The 15,818-nt window shown below is 47.4% G+C and overlaps 1 protein-coding gene across 1 annotated transcript in view; it reads left to right on the forward strand.

Moving 5' to 3' along the window:
- Positions 1-1,869: 1,869 nt before the first annotated feature.
- The window catches only part of LOC127452185 (leucine-rich repeat-containing protein 4C-like), a 55,385-nt gene continuing 41,436 nt past the window's right edge, over positions 1,870-15,818 (forward strand). Inside the window, exon 1 of the mRNA XM_051717493.1 lies at positions 1,870-2,434. The gene's annotated coding sequence lies outside the window, so the exon portion shown is untranslated. The remainder of the gene's footprint in view (positions 2,435-15,818) is intronic.

Here is a 15,818-nt window from a genome sequence, read left to right on the forward strand (position 1 = left end):
ATGCACCCTGCCACACTGCACACATTGTTCGGGAATGGTTCGAGGAACGTGATGAAGAGTTCAAGGTATTACCCTGGCCTCCAAATTCCCCAAATCTCAATCCGATTGAGCATCTGTGGGATGTGCTGGATCAACATGTCTGATCCACGGTGGCTCCACCTTGTAACTTAAAGGACTTGAAGGATCTGCTGTTAATGTCTTGGTGCCAAATACCACAGGACACATTCAGGGGTCTTGTAGAGTCGATGCCTTGGGGGTCAGTGCAGTTTTGTCGGCACACAGAGGACCAACAGCATATTAAACATCATGTCATATTGTTTTAGCAAATACAACACATGAACAGTATGATATGACTATTGACATTTGGGTGTACTATAGAAATTGTGTAAGTTGGGCATCTATTTACACTCAATAAGTGCCTGAGAAAATACTTATGTGTATCTTATTTGTTGATTATGTGTTATGTGTAGGTATGTGTTTGACAGCCAGTTGCGTCTCATGAAATTTCAGTGTGAAATTAATTAATCCTGTTCTAGATTTGTCCTGATTTGTTGCATTATCTCTTATGAAAAATAAAACTTTAAATACATTTTATTATTTTCTAATGGTCTTGAAAATATTTTGAAAATGTTACACTATATGGGCATTTTGTAGATCCATTTTTGATAGATGTACGTGCTGGGTGTCTAAAGACCCGAGTGTTTGGTGAAATTCAAACACATGCATTTCAGGGTTAAATGTGATCTTACATGAAGTATCAATCGCACACACACACACACACACACACACACACACACACACACACACACACACACACACTCTCTCTCTCTCTCTCACTCACACACTTGTGTGCCTTGCTCAAAAGTATACTGGTAATAAAGAACACCATATCAGGATCTCTCCTTTAATTGGAACATCACATAAAAGCAGAAAAGAGTTGAACTGGAACTGTATGGACCCGGTCAGCACAATGGGCTGATATATATCATTTGTTTTACCTACACGTATAAAGATAAAAGGCATCTCGACATTACTTTTGTATTCATGAAAAAAGGAAAGGAACAATGTTCCAAAATGTCTTCAGTGCTTTCCTGCAGATTAAATTTTGGTAGATAGTTGGCAGAGAACAGAATTTTGAGTAGGCAATGGATGCCGGTAGGTGGCAATCCCACATCAATATGTGCCGGGAAAAACGACTACGGATCAAATCCATACACGTATGCTCACAGATATTAATACAAATAACTTAAAATAAAGATATCACGTTGCCTTTCGTGTTTTAGTCTAAATGAATGGTCAAAAAGGCCGAGTGCGTGCAAAAGTAAATGCGCGCCATTTAGCAACAGATGCCTTCTCTCAAAGGCACACAGTGTCTCGTGTGATAAACGAAGGAATCGTCCGTCGGTCGCTTCAGGAGCTCCTGCCCAGAATTTCTTCTCCTTAGCCACCTTTTCTGGGCTCTTTTCGCGGACTTACACTTTTTTTTTTTTTTTTTTTTTTTTTGGTCTACATTTTCTGACGAAAACTGGAGCTGTCCAGCTCAACAGCGGTTTATTAGCCATTCGTGAGGAGCAGAAAACTGCAGCGTCAAGCCAACGTCGCTTTAGCAAAAATATGCCAAGTTTTGAAGATGATCTGATGAAATTCATGAGTGGAACGTATGAAGTTGATGTCGTGTTTTCAAGTTTATTACGCCGATATTAAACGAACGAATTCAGAATAACATTAGAAACACGCTTAGAAACATATATTGTATTTTGAGACACAAGCATTGAATAAAGCCAATTGGTCAACTTTGAGGAGGGCTCTGCAGTGGGCATCGCTCTAGAGAAATGCTCAAATATCCAGGCGAGAGGAGGTAGTCAGAGTGAACGGATGCTCTGAGGTGATGCTGCTGTATCACACTTAAACAGCATTCAGCGGAGTCAGCACGTTATGTTTAATCTATGGACTGCGGTTGTAGATGTGGGCATGATGAGCATGGGACCAGTATATGTTGAAAAACGGAGGCATGTCGAGATAGATCTGGACCCAATATTTACCAAGTACTAGCTCTGCTGGATTTTACCCAATGGGAATATTGGACTAGACTAAAAAGGCTGCTGAAACCCATGTGGTTCAGACATTTCCTCCCTGGATGTGGATACTAGGCTATTTTACGTTTCCAGCAAAACAGATCAACGTTGGTTGATTTATCCTCTTTTTCTTCTTTACAGATTTGGAAGATTTTTTTCTCTTCCAGCCCCGCCACCCCATTTTTTGCACCTGCTTTGCTTTGTCAAAGCTCGCCGAGCGTTTTAGAGAGTCGCCTGCCCTTACTTCCATCTCCTAAAACCGTGCATGGATTCTACATGAACTGGGATTTTGTGAGGGCTGCAGTGATGCTCCAGTTTAGTAATATCGCTTTACATCTCACATTGCTTCAGAAAAATGGGTAAGGAACCGTAGCCTAATCTAACCGTTTAGTGCAAATCTATCTAAAAGCGTACAAATTGTTTTATTCTCTCCAAAGTTGATATTGAATTGATGCATTTTCATATTTCCCCCTCATCTATCTATCTATCTATCTATCTATCTGTCTATCTATCTATCTATCTATCTATCTATCTGTCTATCTATCTATCTATCTATCTATCTATCTATCTATCTATCTATCTATCTATCTATCATGTTCATGCTGCAGGGGGTTTATGATTTGCATTATTTCTGTGGCACTGATCTGGTAGATTGTGGAATCTTTATTCAGCTCTCTTATCACTTTCTGTTGCTCTACTTACCATTACTTTTTCTAGAATATGGCGTTGGGTCATTCATATTCTGTTCACATGTGCATTGCTATGCTCTAAAGAGACAAGGGGAAAGAGGCAGTGTATCCATGATGGTCGATACAACTATTCCTCATTGCTTCTAATAGACCCCAGTGACTTTTGAGGCTTCCTGAATAGTAATATGCATAAGTAAGGATTATTAGTTAACACATTGCAACTGCACCATGTTTCATAAACCTTTATAATCCATTTTATAATTTGTAATTGAAAAAAAACAAAAAACAAAAACACAGCAGCTTGGTTCCGGGAAAGCTGGCAGCTCACACTGGTTTGCATTTTACATTCAACCCTCAAAAGGCATCAGAATTTCTCTGTGCATGGTTGCTGTAATAGACACTAGTCAAGTCTGATTCATAGGAAAAGCTTCTGAGCCATGTATTGGTTATTGAGAGAGCTTACGTAATTTTATGTGGATGATTCATGGGTCCGTGGGTTGTTGCTTTACCAGTGGTGTTGAAGATTGAGGAGCTGTCTTTTCTGGGAAGGTGATGAAATCCTTTGCTGATTTTGGTAGAAGAGAACAATGGCAGCTTATTGTATAGGGCTGCATTTGGGTAAATCAGATTATTGCAGTAAGATCAGTTGGTACTTATAATCAGTTAGCCAGAAATACTGGCTAATTTAGTTGTATAAAGAAGAAAAATCACAGTTGCAATCAAGTGTCTTAATCAAATGGTCTAATTTTTGGATAGTTTTAAAGATATAGAAAAAGAAAGCTATTTTTTTAATTGTATTATTTGTTTTAATGAATGCCCTTAATACATAACTTTCTCTAAGCATTTTTGTGCTCTGCCTGTGCTCCTAAACTTAAAACTGCTGTAATTTCTGCACCACTATAGGGCCAACAAACAAAATTGCAAAAATAAACATTGTATTCAAAACAGCTTTCTAAAAAAAAAAAGGGACGGAAATGTAAAAAAAAAAGAAAAAAAAAAAGGGTGGGGTAACTCCAGAATGGGGCGGGGTTATTCCAAAAGGGGGTTGCTCCAACTCCAAAATGGGGGAACACTTTCAAACATGGTTAGGGTTACGGAAAGGGTTAGGTTATGGGCTCTGTATATCTTTGCTAGTGGTTTGGAGCTCCAGCCCCTGCAGCTATAGGGTTATTTATACTTAGTCACTTCATGTTTTATTGGATTACTATCTGATCATGAAAAGACCAAGTGTAAATGCCCTCCAAGATGAATACGAGACGGAGATAAATCTGATCACTCAAACCACCTCCGTAGACGCATTCCAAACAGAACTCGGTCAAGTGTAAATGCATCTGGCTGTTCAGGCCACATACTGTATGTAAACTTTACTCTTCCTAACAGCGCTACTTCATCATAGGGAAAAAGTGAAACATTACAGCTGCTACCGTGTATTTGCATAGGGCTCGCGTCACCACATAATAACAAATTAAAAAACAGATGCATGTTGTAGGAGAGACAGAATGTTTCTCTTCATTTATTTGATACAGATCACTGACGAAACTGAAACTAAACACTGACAAGTGCAGCTGATGCGCACGATGCGTCTTACCTACAAGAATCCCTGAGAGGAAAAATACACAGTGCACACACACAAAGACAGGCACGGGACAAAGTCACTTGGAATCAAACAATAAATCACATGAATCATCTTTTAAATTTGCTGCCTGGCATTAGCATAATCACGGAAGTGAATTGGGTTTTATTTCCATATAGCGCAAATCTTATTTATATCCGTTTGGAGGCGACACATTATTGTGGCCAAGCAAAATAGAATGTGCTTATTCAATCGAATAGCAATCCGATTAGTAAAAACACATGAAGTGACCAAGCGTAAAACCCTATATCCTTCTCCCTGTCTTCCTTTGATCAAACAAAGAAATAGTCCCATCCCCAATTTACACCATTGGTCAAGTCAGTGTTATTGTCTCGCTTGAGACGGGACGCTCAAAACAAATATAGGGAATTTCATAGTGCCACAGAGACACAGTGTTTATAGTCTTAAGGAAAATGAACCTATGAATGGCTTAGGCTATTTTTAGTTGTCTCTGCATATTAAGCGGGGATAGGGGAACGTTTTTTTTTCACAGAAAAAGTAACATACTTCAGCTCTAAAGAGTAACATGTATAACAGAATAGCAACAACAGTTGACAAAAAATGCTTGCAGATATAAAAGACCCCATACTTATATTTTTCTGTGTGTTAGCTAAACATATAGATGGACTTTAACTTGGCCTTTCATTGCATATAATCCAAGACAGATGTTCTGGGCAATTCAGTCCTCTGTGGACTATAATCATCTTATCCAGCTTAAATGAAAGCATCAAATAGCTCAATTAAAGTATGAGCAATTTAATTTGCTCAAATTAAATGTGTGATTAAAATCATACATCCATTGGGTTCACTGCTCTTATTCATTTGTGTAAATTAATTTGCAGTGTGTAAGATCGGAGTGGTAAAACTTTCACGTCAAGTCATGCCATGTCACAATGCACATCATTTCAAAGCAGCTTTGCAGAAAATCATGTTGTAATGTCTTAAATGTTGTAATGTCCCCATTGAGCAGTTTCACTGGAAAAATGTAATTGAAAGTCATGCCTTAAAATTTCTATCACCTGATATCTATAAAAAATAATGAAAAAATTGTTCTGTAACACTTTTGACCTGAAATTAATTCTTAGGCTGACTTTCCTTTACTCCAAGCTCTATGATTGAAAATACATCACAAACAGTTCAAAGAAACAAGGTTCAGTGTGTAACGCAGGCATTGCTGTGCTGTCATGGAATGAGTGTTAATATATCAAATGTGTCAACTGAGCCAAAAAGATTCCAGTTACCATTCGATTCCCCCAAGGCAAGGAGGAAGCCTGTAAACGAGAGCATTTAGCCAATATTGCACCCATTAACCTTAGTAATCTCTGCCATTTATAGAAAAATGAAGCAGTTAAAATGCTTCTGCTCAACATGATGCTTCATAAAGACCATCTATAATGTGGGTCAGGTTTAAAGATCATCCCATCCTGTGCAAAATTAAAAAGATTTATGACAGAGACTGAATGGATTGCATGTAATAATAAAAAAAAAAAATGCAAAAAGATGCCCTGGAAATTGGGAAGATCGTGATTTAGCACATTTGTAATTGCAGTTACCTCTTAGTGCTGGAGTGGAAATGCGGTGATTCAAAATGTATGACTGCACTGCTGGTGTACAACCCTCAGGTAAAAAGGAAGTGCTGTTAGTCAATATATAATCCAGCCAGCAATGAGCCTTGCTACTGCCAAACACACAGTTGCAATGGTTTTCTCTATATAGGTGATGTGTATCTTTTTTACAATGTTAATAGTACTTTCTTTCATCCCACCTTCATATACAGAGAGTAAGCCTATAAGTAAATTGTAAGTATTTAAACGTCTCGGTTACATGCATAACCTTAGTTCCCTGAGACGAGGGGAACGAGACAATGCGTCACTAAGCTGACGCATATGGGGAGTGTCCTTCTACACAACCTAGTTGAAACCTCTCTACAATAACGCCAATTCTAATATTGGCTATGGTGTTTGAGACCTGCCCTTTTAGGCACAAAGCAGTCTGCTATAAATGTAGGCACGCAAACACCATTCCTCAGAATGTTCTGACTGAGGGAAAAAGAGCTCATCATTCGCACCTCAAAGAACTCTGATTCCCTATCTGTCACTCACTCGATGTTGGTGTCGATGTAGTGACACTAGGGGTCACTCTTGGGAGCCCGAGACACCTCTAGTCTTTGATAAAAGGCCAATGAAAATTGGCGAGTGGTATTTGCATGCCACTCCCCCGAACATACGGGTATAAAAGGAGCTGGTATGCAACCACTCATTCAGATTTTCTCTTCGGAGCCGAACGGTCATGCTCATTGAGCTGAATAGCACTGTTCATTCACCTCTGCTGGATCTGACGGCGCATTTCAGCGGCTTCTCCCTCCTCTGCACTGGTGCACTGTAGAGAACGCCCCTGGGCGCTTTGGCAGAAAACTAGAGAGTATATTTTCTAAAAGAGCGTTTTTCCCCTCTAAAAGAGTATATTTCTCTAAAAGAGCGCACACACGGAACGTCTGCGCTCGGCATCAAGATTGGTTCGCGGCGGTAGACCTGAAGGACGCATACTTTCACGTCTCGATCCTTCCTCGACACAGACCCTTCCTGCGGTTCGCGTTTGAGGGTCGGGCGTATCAGTACAAAGTCCTCCCTTTCGGCCTGTCCCTGTCTCCTCACGTCTTTACGAAGATCGCAGAGGCTGCCCTTGCCCCATTAAGGGAGGTGGGCATTCGCATTCTCAACTATCTCGACGACTGGCTAATCTTAGCTCACTCACGAGACGTGTTATGCGCACACAGGGACCTGGTGCTCTCGCACCTCAGCCGACTAGGGCTTCGGGTCAACTGGGAAAAGAGCAAGCTCCTCCCGGTTCAGAGCATCTCTTTTCTCGGTTTGGAGTTGGACTCAGTCTCCTTGATGGCGCGCCTTACGAACGAGCGCGCCCAGTCGGTGCTGACCTGTTTGAAGGCATTCAAACAGAAAACAGCGGTTCCACTGAAACTTTTTCAGAGGCTCCTGGGGCATATGGCATCCTCGGCGGTGGCCACCCCGCTCGGGTTGATGCATATGAGGCCGCTTCAGCACTGGCTCCAGACTCGAGTCCCGAGACGGGCATGGTGCCATGGGACACACCGCGTGGACATTACGTCGGTCTGTCACCGTCTTTTCAGCCCTTGGACCGACCTCTCTTTTCTACGAGCAGGTGTTCCCCTAGAACTGGTCTCCAGGTGCATCGTGGTCACGACAGACGCCTCCAAAATGGGCTGGGGCGCTGTTTGCAACGGGCACGCAGCCACCGGCCTCTGGACGGGTCCGCGGCTGCGTTGGCACATCAACTGCCTCGAGTTACTGGCAATTCTGCTCGCCCTGCGGAGGTTCCGGTCATTGATCAAGGGCAAGCACGTGCTAGTTCGGACAGACAGCACGGCAGCGGTAGCATATGTCAACCGCCAAGGCGGTCTGCGCTCCCGCTGTATGTCACAACTCGCCCACCATCTCCTCCTCCGGAGTCAGCAGCACCTCAAGTCGCTGCGAGCCACTCATATCCCGGGCAACCTCAACGCTACAGCGGAAGCGCTGTCAAGGCAGGTTTCCCACAGGGGAGAGTGGAGACTCCACCCCCAGGTGGTCCAGCTGATTTGGAGTCGATTCGGTCAGGCGCAGGTGGACCTGTTCGCCTCCCAAGAATCCTCCCACTGCCCGCTCTGGTACGCCCTCACTGAGGCTCCCCTCGGCATAGACGCGCTGGCACACAGCTGGCCCCCTGGTATTCGCAACTACGCGTTTCCCCCAGTGAGCCTACTTGCACAGACTCTGTGCAAGGTCAGGGAGGACGAGGAGCAGGTCGTCCTGGTCGCACCCTACTGGCCCACCCAGACATGGTTCTTGGACCTCACGCTCCTCGCGACAGCTCCCCCCTGGCAAATTCCCCTGAGGAAGGACCTTCTTTCTCAGGGACGGGGCACCCTCTGGCACCCGCGCCCAGACCTCTGGAATCTCCATGTCTGGTCCCTGGACAGGATGCGGAAGACCTAGGTGGCCTACCACCCGATTGGTAGACACAATCACTCAGGCTAGGGCCCCCTCTACGAGGCGCCTGTATGCCTTGAAGTGGCGTCTGTTCGCTAAGTGGTGTTCTTCTCGACACGAAGACCCCCAGAGATGCGCAGTCGGATCAGTGCTTTCCTTCCTGCAGGAGAGGTTGGAAGGGAGGCTGTCCCCTTCCACCTTGAAGGTGTACGTTGCTGCCATAGCAGCACACCACGACGCAGTTGACGGTAAGTCCTTAGGGAAGCACAACCTGATCATCAGGTTCCTAAGAGGCGCTAGGAGGCTGAATCCCTCCAGACCACCCCTCGTTCCCTCATGGGATCTCTCCGTAGTTCTTCAGGGCCTACAGAGAGCCCCCTTTGAGCCTTTGCAGTCAGTCGCGCTTAAGGCACTCTCCCTGAAGACTGCCCTCCTGACTGCGCTCACTTCCATCAAGAGGGTAGGTGACCTGCAAGCGTTCTCTGTCAGCGAAACGTGCCTGGAGTTCGGTCTGGGCTATTCTCACATGATCCTGAGACCCCGACCGGGCAATGTGCCCAAGGTTCCCACCACTCCTTTTAGGGACCAGGTGGTGAACCTGCAAGCGCTGCCCCAGGAGGAGGCAGACCCAGCCCTGGCGTTGCTGTGTCCGGTGCGCGCTTTGCGCATCTATTTGGATCGCACGCAGAGCTTTAGACTCTCCGAGCAGCTCTTTGTCTGCTTTGGTGCACAGCGGAAAGGAAGCGCTGTCTCCAAGCAGAGGATCGCCCACTGGCTTGTTGATGCCATATCTATGGCATATCTCGCCCAAGACATGCCGCCCCCGGTAGGGCTACGAGCCCATTCTACCCGTGGTGTAGCGGCTTCTTGGGCCCTGGCCAGAGGTGCCTCTCTAACAGACATTTGTAGAGCAGCGGGCTGGGCAACACCCAACACCTTTGCAAGGTTCTACAACCTCCGGGTGGAACCGGTTTCGTCCCAGGTAGTGGCACGCAACCTAAGCGGATAAGCCTGGGATAGCCGGCCAGATGTATCACTTGCACATAGCGCCTTCCACCTCCTTTTGAGCTGAAGACGTGCGCTGTTAATTCCCAGTAGTGTTCACAAATGTTGTTCCCTGGTTGACTTCCTCCGAGCCCTGTGGCAGTCGAGTTTTCGGAGAGACTCACTGCCAGCCCAGTACACGCGCTAACTAAGAGCCCGGTTCTGGGGTAGGTGCTCCGCATGTGGCGGTTCCCTGTAAGGCTAACCCCATGCGATCTATATCTTCCGCTAATTCGTTTCCCTGCTGGCAAACTGCATCTTCCTTGGGCAGAGCCCCTCTGCCCCAGTCTCCATGTTGTAGTACCTCCTCCCCCATTGGGCAGGATCTACCTTGAAGGCTCTCCAGATGGTTGGAAAGACCATGTGACGCATTTTTCCACTTAAATACCCCCCCCTCTCTGGGGTGAGGTGTGGTCTCTGCGGTGTCCTAGACCTGGCGGCCCAGTCGGATAATCCCCCTTCTTTTTTTAGGGAGTGGAAAAAGAGAAGGGGAAAAGAGGCCACGACTGGGTTAAGCCCATCTCTATCTTTGGGTAGTCGACTTGTCCCCAAAAAGGGCCGTTCGACACTCATAACTGTGTTGGGGGAGGTTACGTGTCGACCTGGTGTGCCGGCTATGAGGCACAAAGCAAGTCTGCCCACCACACACCGCCAGTTCACGTAACACAGTTCAGCCTTGTGGCATTTTGTATAGGGACCCCTAGTGTCACTACATCGACACCAACGTCGAGTGAGTGACAGATAGGGAACGTCATGGTTACTGGTGTAACCTCCGTTCCCTGATGGAGGGAACGAGACGTTGGTCCCTCCTGCCACAACGCTGAACTACCCGCTGAAATGGCCGGACCTTATATCGGCTCCTCAGCGTAAAACCTGAATGAGTGGTTGCATACCAGCTCCTTTTATACCCATATGTTCGGGGGAGTGGCATGCAAATACCACTTGCCAATTTTCATTGGCCTTTTATCAAAGACCAGAGGTGTCTCGGGCTCCCAAGAGTGACCCCTAGTGTCACTACATCGACACCAATGTCACGTACCCTCCATCAGGGAACGGAGGTTACACCAGTAACCATGACGATCTTATAGTGCGGCCAGTTTATGAAATATCTCGTTCCCCTCGTCTCAGGGAACTGAGGTTATGTACGTAACCGAGACGTAAGGAGTCTCCCTTATGACTCTTGATTTTGCGTCACTAAGCTGATGCATATGGGGGACAGAGTCCCATTACGGCGCACTACACGACATAACCTTCAGAGAGGAAACATGATGCTGCAGTCCCGCGGGACAGCGACAGACATGAGTATGCCGCAAGTGAATGACCATCATTGTCAGCCAGAAGGGGAACACTCAGAAAAAATATTTGTTCTCAAAAGTTTGCATACCCTGGCAGAAATTGTGAAATTTTGGCATTGATTTTGAAAATATGACTGATCATGCAAAAAAACTCTTTTATTTAAAGGAGCCTATTATTGCCCTTTGTACAAGATGTAATTTAAGTCTCAGGTGTCCCCAGAATGTGTGTGTCTCTTTAAATGTAAATGAGCTGCTGCTCCCCGCCCCCTATTATTATACAGACAGTAAGTGTAAAAATAACGACATAGCTCTGGTCTCTGTGAATACAATCAGAGACAATGGTAACTGACAGTAAGCGTTTTCAGGTTAAAAATTTAAAATAACGACATAGCTCTGTTCTCTGTGAATACAGTCAGATACAGTGGTAACTTTAGCTGCATTAGCCGTAGAATCAGCTAACAAGCACATTCGGAAAGGCGATTTGCAAGCATTAACAAAATACAAAGTGTGATACTAAAGCTGGAACACGAACAGTTGATACTGATCCATGCTTGAGAATAAAATTTTTGGAAAATCCTGCTTTATATTTGTGGCAGCGGGGGCGTTGTCGAGCGCCCGTCCGGAGAGAAAGCGGTAAGGGCACTTACACCGGAGCTAAATTATTTCTAACATGGGGAGAGCTGGGGCTTCACAGGCACGTAGTAACTTCAACTCATTAGCTTCACAAACATAACAGAATAAACGTAACATCTTCAGAAGCACCGTGGCCTTCCTTGTACCAGACTCTCTCCCTTCTGCTGGTGGCGTGGCTTCTTATATGCCGCTCTCCCCATGCTCACTGGAATTAGAAACAGGTGTTACACATAATCTAGCTCAGGTGCAAGCGCCCTTACCACTATCTCTCTCTCAGGACGGACGCTTGACCACGCCCCGCTGCCACATATCCCTACCACCCGACTCAGGCCGGGGAGGCATCCGGCCTGTCTACCACTACCCCATTTCTGGAGAGGAAGTAGGCGACAGCCATCTGCGCTCCCGGTCTGTGGACCACCTTGAACTTAAACGGCTGAAGAGCCATATACCAACGGGTGATCCGCGCGTTGGTATCTTTCATGCGATGGAGCCACTGGAGTTGGCCGTGATCCGAGCAGAGGGTGAAGGCCCGCCCCAACAGGTAGTACTAGAGAGTGACACTCCTTTTCCACAGTGCTGTACTTAGTCTCCCTCAGCGAGAGCTTACACTAATGTACAGCACTGGGCGCTCCTCCCCCTCCACCACCTGCGAGAGTTTTTTGGTCTTGGGCCTCGGGCAGGCCGCAGTCGCTACAGTCTTGTCAATTTGGGGACGCACCTGCCCGTTGCCCAAGTGGAACCCCAGATACCGTACCTCCACCCGCCCAATCGCACACTTCTTGGGGTTTGCTGTGAGTCCTGCCCGTCGCAGCGATCTCAGAACCGCCCTCAGATGCTGCATGTGCCACTGCCATTCATTACTGTAAATGATGATGTCATCTAAGTATGCAGTGGCGTAAGCCGAATGCGGTTTGAGGATTCGGTCCATGAGAAGCTGAAATGTAGCTGGGGCTTCAAACAAACCGAACAGAAGTGTCACAGATTGGTGTAATCCGAACGGTGTGGAGAAGGCTGTTTTTTCACGGGAAATTGGTGTCAAGGGGATCTGCCAATAACCCTTTGTCAAATCCAGTGTCGAATATAATCGAGCAGTGCCCAACCGATCGAGCAACTCATCAACGTGAGGCATTGGGTATGCGTAAAATTTAGACACCGCATTGACTTTTCTATAATCTACACAGAACCTTACAGACCCATCGCTCTTAGGAACAAGAACAACCGGGCTGGACCCATCGCTGTGGGATTCCTCTATCACCCCCATATCGAGCATTGCATCCAATTCAACCTGGACAATAATCTTTTTGTGCTCGGGCAATCGGTAGGGATGGCTACGTACCACCACCCCCGGCTCGGTCTCGATGTGGTGTTGGACGAGGTTCGTGCGACCCTGGAGCTCGATGTGGGGAGTAATACGAGTACCTAATCTCCTGGTGCAAATTCCCACAGCCGAGTTCCCCTGTCATACAGCCGGTGCTGTCGTTCTTGAGCTTGGAGCAAATTATCCTGTGTTAGTTGCCCCATGGTGTGCAGTTTTGCTCTAAGATCAAGAACGTATTGAATTTCATTCTTACTGTTTGAAGGTCCCTCCTCCCAAGCTTCGCGTATGACATCAAGCACGACGCGCGGGCGTCACCCATACAGCAGCTCGAATGGGGAAAATCCCGTGGAGGCTTGTGGGACCTCTCGTACTGCGAATAACAGGGGATCGAGCCATTTGTCCCAATTTCTAGTATCCTCATGCACAAACTTACAAATCATATTTTTAAGGGTTTTATTAAATCGCTCCACCAGGCCATCTGTTTGTGGATGGTAAACGCTGGTGCGAATTGACTTAATGCCCAATAATTCGTAAAGCTCGCGTAGTGTTTGTGACATAAAAGTTGTGCCCTGATTGGTGAGGATTTCTTTCGGAATCCCCACCTGGGAGATTATTTTGAAGAGTGCCTCCGCAACACTATGTGCTGAGATGCTGCGTAGAGGCACTGCTTCCAGATATCACGTTGCATAGTCCATTAGGACTAATACAAAACGATGTCCGCGTGCTGACCGCTCTAATGGCCCGACGAGGTCCATTCCAATTCTCTCAAAGGGGACCTTGATCAGCAGAAGAGGGCGCAATGGTGCTTTTGGGGTGGCCGGTGGATTCACCAGCTGACATTCGCGGCATGCCGCACACCACCTGCGGACATCGCCGCCAATGCCCGTCCAATAAAAACGGGCTATTAGACGGTTCAGTGTTTTCCTTTCCCCTAGATGACCCACCATGGGATTATAATGAGCCACCTGGAAAACCATTTCCCGACAGCTCCGCGGTATTAAGAGCTGGGTTGTATCTTCCTTTGTTTGAGTGTCCTGCATCACTCTATACAACCGCTCATTTATAATTGCTAAATATGGATATGAAATTGAGACATTCGGCTGGAGTTGTTGACCATCGATCACTCTGACTTGGTCAAAGGCGTGCTTGAGGGTTTCGTCTCATGACTGCTCCAAAGGGAAATCCCCTTCGGGAAATCCCCTGAGGATGGGAGGGGCTGCAGCCTCTCCCCCCCTCACGGCATCCTGACGTGGAGCTGACGAAGACGGCCCTGGCTCCGCCTTCCCTGCCAGAGTATCGCACATTTCACATCTCATCACTTTCAGGCAGGACCCATCCGCACATTTTCCCTTTATAACATTTCTAAATTCAGGCCAATTAGTCCCCAAAATCAGAGGGTGGGTGAGGCAGGAACTAACCACGGCCTCCACTCAATGTTTTGTTTTGTTTTGTTAATCACAAGGGTCACCACATGGTAGTTGTGAATATCCCCATGCACACACTTCACCCTCACCGTTTTAGCTGTGCCCAAAGCACTGTGTTGAACCAAGCATTGGTGGATAGTGGTTTGATTACAACCCATGTCCACCAAGGCTTGGTGAGTACCCCCCTTGACTCTTACCAGTATCTGGTGCGCTCTGGCCCGATTGGGGGCAGCCTGCGGCGTATCGGGTATCCGGACCACCATTCCCAGCTCCATCACAGGGCATTGATCCCGGAAGTGCCCCGGATCTCCAGCAGGCCGGCCCAGGTGCCACGCCCACACTTGCGTCAGCGGATCCTTCCCCCTGAGGGGGAGAGCGTCGGGGCACTGTAGGGGGTGACAGTGGTGCAAATCCCCGCGCGCGGGGAACCAGCCTCGGCGGCGGAGCTCCTCGCCTCCGCGGGGCAGGAACGGGCCCTGGGGAGAGAGCAGAGTGAGAGAGAAGTGGGGAGGGGGAAGAGACCAGGGAACACACAGGGGGAGGGGAGAGAGAGAGAGAGAGAGGAGGGCTCTTCCACCCTCGTGTACGCCGCCAAATGGTCCTCCACGAGCTGAACAGCTTCCTCCAGCGACGCCAGTCGATGGCACTGGACCCACTTCGCCATCCCACTGGGCAGTCGATGGACCAACTGTTCCAGCACCAATTGATCTATCAATCCCTCGACGTCGTGGCTCCCCGCCAGTAGCCACTTCCTGCATGCATCTCGGAGCCATTGGGAGAACGCAAACGGGCAGTCGGTCTTCCCCAGCTTTGACTGCTCTGGACTCCGACCCACCCACTGCAGGATGGTCCTTCATCGTAAGCCAGGAGGTTAGCCACCGGCAGTTGTTGGGCAGCGAGCTGGGCTTCCCCAGACAGCAATGGGAGGAGACTGGTCACGCAGCCAGCTCCAAATCCCTGTGGTCCTCTCAAACAGGTCAATGAAGGCTTCGACATCGTCATCCGCCCCCATCTTCAGGAGCGGGTGTGGGGGCAGGGAGCTGCGGCTGTCCGGAGTCGTGTCGGGGCTTTCTCCTGGCCGAGGAGTCTCCAGATTGCATGCCAGTCCTCTGCATGAGCCACAAGATTTCAAAAAACCGGCAATCCTGGTCCTGGCGGAGCTCAAGCAGGGCTTGCTGATGGTTCTGATGCAGGCTAGCGAGGGACTGGAGGATCTCGCTCAGCTGGGAGGGCTCCATGGGACTTTAACTTCCCGTGTTTCGGCACCAGTGTAAGGGGGTTAGTGCAAGGGTATGTAGATTTCAGCCACAACTGCTAGAAGAATTGTTCGGGATATAAAGAAAAACCCACAGGTAACCTCAGGAGAAATACAGGCTGCTCTGGAAAAAGACGGTGTGGTTGTTTCAAGGTGCACAATACGACGATACTTGAACAAAAATGAGCTGCATGGTCGAGTTGCCAGAAAGAAGCCTTTACTGCGCCAATGCCACAAAAAAGCCCAGTTACAATATGCCCAACAACACCTTGACATGCCTCACGGCTTCTGGCGCACTGTGTGAATATATGTGTATGTGAATTCAATATGTAATGTCACATATTGAACAACATTTTGGACAACAATATTCCTTTCCCGACAAACAGCAGTGGGGAAGAGGGGAACAGCATTGTGTCAGGTGCACTTTTGCTGTGCACGGGGGTTT

This window comes from Myxocyprinus asiaticus, chromosome 2 (assembly GCF_019703515.2).
Source record: "Myxocyprinus asiaticus isolate MX2 ecotype Aquarium Trade chromosome 2, UBuf_Myxa_2, whole genome shotgun sequence".
In the NCBI taxonomy this organism is placed as follows: Eukaryota; Metazoa; Chordata; class Actinopteri; order Cypriniformes; family Catostomidae; genus Myxocyprinus; species Myxocyprinus asiaticus.